The sequence below is a fragment of the Ammospiza caudacuta genome, chromosome 12, assembly GCF_027887145.1.
Source record: "Ammospiza caudacuta isolate bAmmCau1 chromosome 12, bAmmCau1.pri, whole genome shotgun sequence".
Classification (NCBI taxonomy): Eukaryota; Metazoa; Chordata; class Aves; order Passeriformes; family Passerellidae; genus Ammospiza; species Ammospiza caudacuta.
The window spans coordinates 11,976,268-11,983,847 of record NC_080604.1 but is presented as its reverse complement, the minus strand read 5'-3'; the positions used below and the strand labels follow the sequence as shown (position 1 = coordinate 11,983,847).

The 7,580-nt window shown below is 47.0% G+C and overlaps 1 non-coding gene across 1 annotated transcript; it reads right to left on the bottom strand.

Moving 5' to 3' along the window:
• Nucleotides 1–6,376: 6,376 nt before the first annotated feature.
• On the bottom strand, nucleotides 6,377–6,459 carry TRNAL-UAA (transfer RNA leucine (anticodon UAA)). Its single transcript has one exon. It is a non-coding gene; the product is annotated as a tRNA-Leu (tRNA).
• Nucleotides 6,460–7,580: the final 1,121 nt, after the last annotated feature.

The window sequence follows — 7,580 nt, the reverse complement described above, 5'->3', positions numbered from 1 at the left end:
AACTTAACATGTGCTCCATGTTCCTCAATGGCTCACTCTGACTCTCCACCTCTTCCATTCACACTTTTGAAACAGGAGACATGATGGAAATGTTCAGGCCCTGCCACACTTCTCAATGGCTCAGCGTGAACCGACCTGCTCAAACAGATGGGGAATGACTGTCAAGGACAAATCTCCAGAGTCATCCAGTGATCTATTACCAGGTGATCACTTGCAAATAAAGGTCACTGTTTGTTTTCTACCTGGGGGTTTCAATCTGTTTATCATTTTGATGTGGAGGGTTCATTAAAATCCAGAAAAGGGGTCCTTTCTCTATTAAAGCAGTGATGCAATGTCCCTTTGCTTTAGAATCTCTGAAATGGTTCCCCAAAGAGCAAACACTCAAGCGCATTTGTCTCACAGTTCCCAAAGCAGACAAGAGTTTTAAAAACCCTAAGCTTTCAAGGTCAAAACTGATGCTCTGTTGGGATATGGGGTTGAGAAAGCAGTGCTGGAAATGTCCATCTTACAGCTCTGTCTCCACCTGCAGTTTGCCAACACTGTGAGTGCCTAAGCTGTCACAGATGCTGGGGAATCCTGAGGGGAAAGAGGATGAAGATGGATGGTCTTATGATTAAACCAGAGGACAGAGATTCAAGGGACCTGATGTCACTTATAGACCTCCTGTGCTGACTTTGGGCAAGTCAATTAACCTCTCTGTGCTTCTGCTTGCCATGTGTAACATGGAGATAAGAGACCTCCCTACAGCACAGGAGACTTGTGTGGTTGACAGATGCTCTCATCCAAGGCCAACAGGAGTCATGAGATTTCATTGACAGGAGAGTGATGGAGTGGAGAAAACCCACTGCCATTTGGGGTTATGTGGCTTTGTGAAAACTCAATAGGTGTCTGTTCTGCTTCCCTTGCCTCCTGCTTCACACCTGTCTGTCTTACAAGGCACAAACTCTCTCCTGACCGAGCACTGGCTCCAACACCAGCTGTGGGAGCCCTCGTGTCTCACAGGATGATCCCACGAGAGGAAATGCACAAGTGGGGATTTTTGGCATTAAAAATGTGATGTGAGTCTTATAAATAGCTATGGAGAGGCCAGCCCTGCCTTACCCCCATGAGTGTGGAAGTGCCTGAGGTGAAATGTTCTGCTTCCCTGGCCTCCTGCCTTTGTGCCCATGGGGCACCCAGATAGTTCCCAATGTGGAGAGGACTGTCCTGCCCATCACAGCAATGCAAGAGGCATCACAGCTGGCCCCACCTGTCCTTCTCTCCCACCAAGCTAGAGAAGTTCACTGATATCTCCTTTTTAAGACTTTTACAGCTCAGTAAACAAGGGAACATAATTTGCGATTATGCTTTTTGATTTCTGGTTGGTTTTTTTGTTGTTGTTGTTGGGTTTCTTTTAAGACATCAGAAAAGAAAAGCATTCCTGTGCTTTCACAGGAAACACTCTATTTCCCCTTCCAATTTCACAAGACAAGTTAAAGCATCTAATCCTGACCCTGGCAAAGCCTGCCTGACCCTTTCCTGCAAGGCTCAGGGGAAGGATTTCTTTCCCTCTCCTGTTGTGTTTGTAGATTGTTTGTTTTGCTTTTTTTTTTTTTTCTTCTATTAAAAACCATAGTATTATTAAAAAGGAATTGTTCAATTCCTTTAATTGGCTCAGAAGATAAATTCTTCCCTCAGCCCAGGGGGTCATGGCCATCAGCAGCTATTTATTAGCAGCATTGATTGAGAAGAACAGCCTTTAAATGGAAATAAATTCAATTCTATGGCAAAGAGTATTCCATACAGGCTATTAATATAAGACAAGGAGCTTAACAATTTTATTTCATATTTTTTTGTTCCCCTCCTCAGCTCACAGCTATCTCCACTATTCCCAGTTACTTCCCATGTTTCCCTCCAACCATCCCTTCCCCATCTGGGGAATTTCCTTACCTGCATGGGTGAGAGCAGGCACAAGGGTGATAATGATGATAGAGACTTGAATGAGCTCAGGGAGGCTCCAAATCAGGTCCCTGGGAGCCAGAGGAGGAAGGAGGGGTGATGGGGAGCAAGATGAGACTTCCACATGCATGCACAATAGAAATGAGAGGGGGAGAAGAGCTCTCCTATGCTCTCTGGGGAATTTTTTGTTATATTTTTGCCTTCTCCGCTGCTCAAAAACTGTCCTTGCCACCCCCTTGTCTACTCCAGAATACATTCATAGTGCACACCTTCATTTCAGTGTTTAATTGCTTGAGATTGTTACTTGTAGGCTGCTAATTTATTAAAACCATATCTCTCATGTTACTCTGGAGTCCACAAGAATCATTGCCTTCTATTAAAGGCAGTGGTGCATGCCTGCTTGTCTTTTTTTTTCTGGCCACCTCTGTAATTGCAGCCCATTGCTAAGATGTGAAACTCTGCCACACCAGCTCAGCATCCTCCACTGGGAATGTTTGGATGAGGAACAAATGCAGGAGACAAATTCATTCAGGATATAATCAGAAATAACTGTTCTGATGTTCACAGAGATTGCACCAGGGACACACAGAGCCTCTAAGCTGCTCAGGTCACATTTCACAGATGGGCCAAAAAGCAAAGCCAGAGACTCCTGACACAGATGGTCACTGTGCAGACCAGACTTTGACAAAATATGATGATAGTTCCCTACAGCATCCCATGGAGTCAGCACTGTCCTTGCCCAGAAAGCACAGAAAGACCTTCCCTGGTAATATGGGCCTTCTTTTGAGTCACACACATCCCTCAAAGCAGACACAATGCTCCATACACTGTGCCACAAGCACAGATGGGACTCCCACACCAGGAGATAAAGAGAGATACACATAGCACACATAGCTCCATACACCAAGTGGCTGATACAGGCCAGAAGCTCCCTGCTTCTCCTCAACCACCACCTCTCCAACAGGTCTGTCCATCCCCAAAAGGCTGCCCAGCTGCCTTCATCATCTCCTGACTCTGCTCTGCCTTTGAAGAGCTTCCTGGCAGCCTCATGCCCACACCTGATTCTACAGAACTGCTCCATAGCCTCTAACATGGAGAAGTAGCATCCCTTACAGCAGTGCCTGAGCCTGGTTTTCAAACTCCGAAAGAAAAGAAATCAACAGACAATTCAGTGGTGGAAAATCACTCTGTAGTTGAGATACTGCTGAGCAGCAGTGGGGGAGTTGTCCATCCCTCTCAGATTGTTTTCTGAGATCCTGTAATCACAAGAGGCAGACACCTCTCAATGTATAAGGAAAGCACCACATCCCTCTTGTGTCATGGCACAGCTCACATTTTAGACACACAGTGTTTCCCTCAAATTTGGGTTCCTCTGATTCCCTTCCTCATCTGGATTTGGCACTTAGCTCCACTGATGTACAGGTGCAAGTTCACACATAAGATTAAACCACTCCCACATGTTGGGATGGGACACTGCATCCAGACCAGCTGGGAGATGCCTTGTGGAGTTTCCAGCCAGCTCTCAGAAGGAGTCAGGAATCTAAATCCTCCCCTGGTCCAAAGGCCACCAATGCTCCACAATGCACCCAGAGAGCCCATGACACTTCACAGTCAGAGAGCATCTGGGACAGGGCTAACAGCACCTGCAGGCAAGTGCAGGCAGAGGCACAGGGAGAGGCACAGGTACCAGCCCTCAATACTCAGCAGCCAGCAATTAGAACCGCAGTTATGCAACATTAAAACAATAACATTTTGTTTATCCCCCAAACAGTTAGCTCATTTTAGCACTCTGCCTCCAAGTGCTGGTAACAACAGGATGCAAGGCATGTGGCAGCTTTCAATATCCAAAACTGTGGGTGCATCTGTGCTTGTAAAGTGGAGGGGTGCTGCTCTGGACCCCCAGCCCTGGAAATGCTGTGGTTGCAGGTGGTGGTATGAGCTCTAGGGTAGACTGAATATGGGGATTCTCAGGGATATGGAGTGGAGGTAAGCTAAACTAGCTGCTCTGCTGTCTGTGGACTGGCTTTGACCTACATCCTTTGAAGATCTGGCTCCCTGTTCCTAAAACAGCCTGCCTTATTCCAGGACTGTTTTGCTTTTACCTAAGTATTTTATTTAGTTGATGCCCAAATGTCCCAGGATCTATCTGAGACCTGCAACCAAGACCACACAGCAAAACACAGACTTACAAAGATCAAAAACCCATTTCATTTAGATTAAACAAAGCTATTATTGTGGTTTAATATAGGAATTGATTATTATAAGTATGCATATTGAGCTTAACAGCTTAGATTTGTATCTGTTTCATCACTGTTAATCTTTGATAAATATGTTTTTAATAATCTCTGGGTATTTATTGAACATAAAACTGTCATATGAAATTGAGAATAAGATTGCTAAAGATACTTATTATACACTTCTTCAAGACAAATTCATTATTAAAACCCTTTCACTGAGGCTTACTTTTAACCACAACATAACTGATGCAGATGCTGCATAGTTAATCTATAATAAATATATTTGCAATAAACTATTGATATTTAACCTGCAGTAACTGTCTCAATAAATATGATGCATGGAAATGGCTTTTGAACAAGCTGCTCTTTTTTTAGGTCTGCCAGACCCTTGGAGGATGTGGGGTGAGAAGGGGAAAAGCTGTGGCCTTGTGTAAGGCAGTTCACTTATCAGTCCCCACAGCCTTCCCCTACCCTGGTCACTGGACTCGTTGCTGATCCAATCCCCAAATCTCCAGCCCCAGACTCTTACAGGGTCTGTCATTTGCTCTCAGTCCTGACTCATATTAACATTTGGCCCCAGCCATCCCTTCACTCTGGTGGGCTGTGCCATGCAAAGGCTGTTAACTCAGCTCCTGGTGCCCCCAGATGATGCTCTGTCTGCCCAACAGTTTTGTAAAGTGGATAAGCACCCTCAAGGGATCTGAAATACACAGAACCCGCGCCCCTTGGGCAGTAAAAACACAAGCTCTCTGAGAATATGGATCAACAGAGAAGCTTAAATGAGGAGATTTCAGTTTTGAGCTCAGCCGAGGCCACCAAATGCCTTTGACACATGAACTAGACAGGAGCCTGACTCCAAGCCAGCAGAGGCAAAGGACTTGACCCACAGTGCTGCTGAGACCCCCTGGGATATCTCAGAGATGTGTTTGTCATTCTTTGCATCACTTAATGACTGAGGTTAGTTGCAACAAGTCAACTATAGCAGATATGCACAAAATTCAAAATTTCCCTCCCAGCACTAATCAAATGGGAGAGGAGCAGAGTAATTCCTCCCCTGTCCTCTCCTCTGGGTCTTGCCCCATTTGTTATATGGCCACTCATAAGGCCCTTTAAGACTTCCTGGAGGCCACCTTCTGGTTCTTACGTATCAGAGAGAGTCAAAGATCTAAACGTGCAACTTTTAGTTGAGCTGTATCATCTGCCACAAACATGAAATTAATGGTCCTACATCATAATCATAAATTCATACATAACCCCATGCACCAGCAAATAACTCTTTGCAGTGATACTACAATGGTAAGCTGATTTGCAAGAAGTGCACGCTTCCCAGGAATCCTAATTAACCAAATTAACACCATCACTTCAAATCATGTCCCAGCAGTAGGACATTTCCGATTGGCCTCGGGCTGGAGCAAAGCAGCCAAATGAAAACCTGACAGCATCTCTGTGAGTCCAGCAGCCTCACCCTCTGCTGGGGGAAATATCTGCTGCCCATCCATGCACACAAGGAAGGGAGCAAAAGCCTCGTGAGCATTTGGAGGCACTGACACAAAACAGAGCACAGCACAGTGACCCTGTGCAGCAGAGGAGCAGCTCTCAGCTCCTCAGGCATTTCCCAAACCTAACCAGCAGCATGAGGAACAACATCCTGCCATGCTGACTTCTTCCAGGGGGTTGTGACACTGCCAAACTTCCTCAGATAGTGCCAAATTTTGCTTTGGGTGAGTCTGCAATGGGTCTGGGGTAATGGGGCAGGGCTGATAAAAGTAACAGACTCCACAAACCCCAAACCTGTTTCCCTGAACCCACTTGTTCTCACTGGTTTCCCCTTGTGACTTGCCCGAAATATTTAGTGCTCAACACCTTTTTTTTCCCTCTTCTGGGTAGTCAGGTTTTTCTATTGCTGCCACAGGAAAAACAAGTCACTATTTTGGGAGCATGTGGGATTCAAGCCTATGACTGTCTCAGCACTCCCTGCATGGAAGAGGAGATCCACAGCCTGTGTGCCAGAGGGACTGCCTTGTGCCTCTGTACATATTCAGCCTGGATGTCAGGGAGGCCCAGTCCCACCAGGGTCCTCACACTGTAGCATGGAATGGCCTCAGCTCCCCAGGCACAGGGACAGAGATCCCATCCCTGCTCTGAAGTGATGCTCCAAAAGCTGGGCTGGGAACCTTGGACCAGGAGGAAAAGGAGGCTTCTACCAGAAGTGGGGTTCGAACCCACGCAGGCATGCACCCATTGGATCTTAAGTCCAACGCCTTCACCACTCGGCCATCCTGGTGGACTTTGACCTATCCCCTGGCCCACTGGCTCCTCCCTGAGAGCTCACACCTCACCAAGCACTCAGGGTCCCAATCCAGGACAATTCCCAAGCCCAGTGACACCATTCCCTCCTCACTGCTTTCTTTAATGTCTCCAGCAACTGATGGAACATCTTATTAGGAGAGAGCAGGTGCCATGGGCCATGAAGAATGGCACAGTCTCATTGTGCACCCTAGATCCTCATGAAAGAACCACAGTGACTGCTGGTGATGCCAACAGGGACCCTGGAGCAGGAAGGACATCTCTGACCCCACTGGGTCCTCAGGGGAAGGAAGCAGCTCTGACAGCCAGACACAGCACACAGGTAAAGCCCTGGCTCTGCAGCCCAGGTGCTACTCCTTACCCCCTCCTGCCTGCATAAGGTACTCTGCTAGTGCATTTAGCTGGGACAGACAGTGGTACAGGAAGGGCTTTATTTTTCCTTTGGGATGAGGTTCAGCTTTGTTCGTATAGTCTAGAGAGAAGAAAAACACTCAGACACCCCTACTGAACCTCACAGGATTCAAACCCACAACCCCTTGGTGCCCACATGCAGCAGGTCCTTAGCTCTTAAGCCACAGAAGCCTGATATCTTCTGTATCTCAATTCAGCCATCCTCAATCTTCTCAGGCCAGCATCCTCCCACAGGGATGTTAGCACAGAGAAACCCTGCCAAGCCCTTTCACCAGAGCATCCTGTCTGCCAGAGATACTCTCAGCCAGGCTCTCCTGGTCCTGTCCTGCTTCAGGGTGAGAGTAATTTTCTTCTTTCTTTCATAGGGGCTGCTCATTGCTGTGCCCCGGGGTAGCTGAACAACATGGAGGGCTGATGGAAAGGTAAGGGGCACCAAAAAGGGATATTTCCCAGCCTCAAAAGAGGGTGACAGAGAACTCCTCAGTCTGGGGGGGGTCACCCTGGCCTCCAGACATAATTCACAGGTACACAGCAGCAATATTCCAGACATCTCATGAGGGAGTGCTGCATGTCCTTGGCTCAGCAGAGGACTGGGTCAGCCTATTCATATGCTGACAGCATGAGGAAAACTCACAAGAGGGGACAGAAACTTTCCCTTTTTACCCTGTTGATTACAGCCACAGCAAT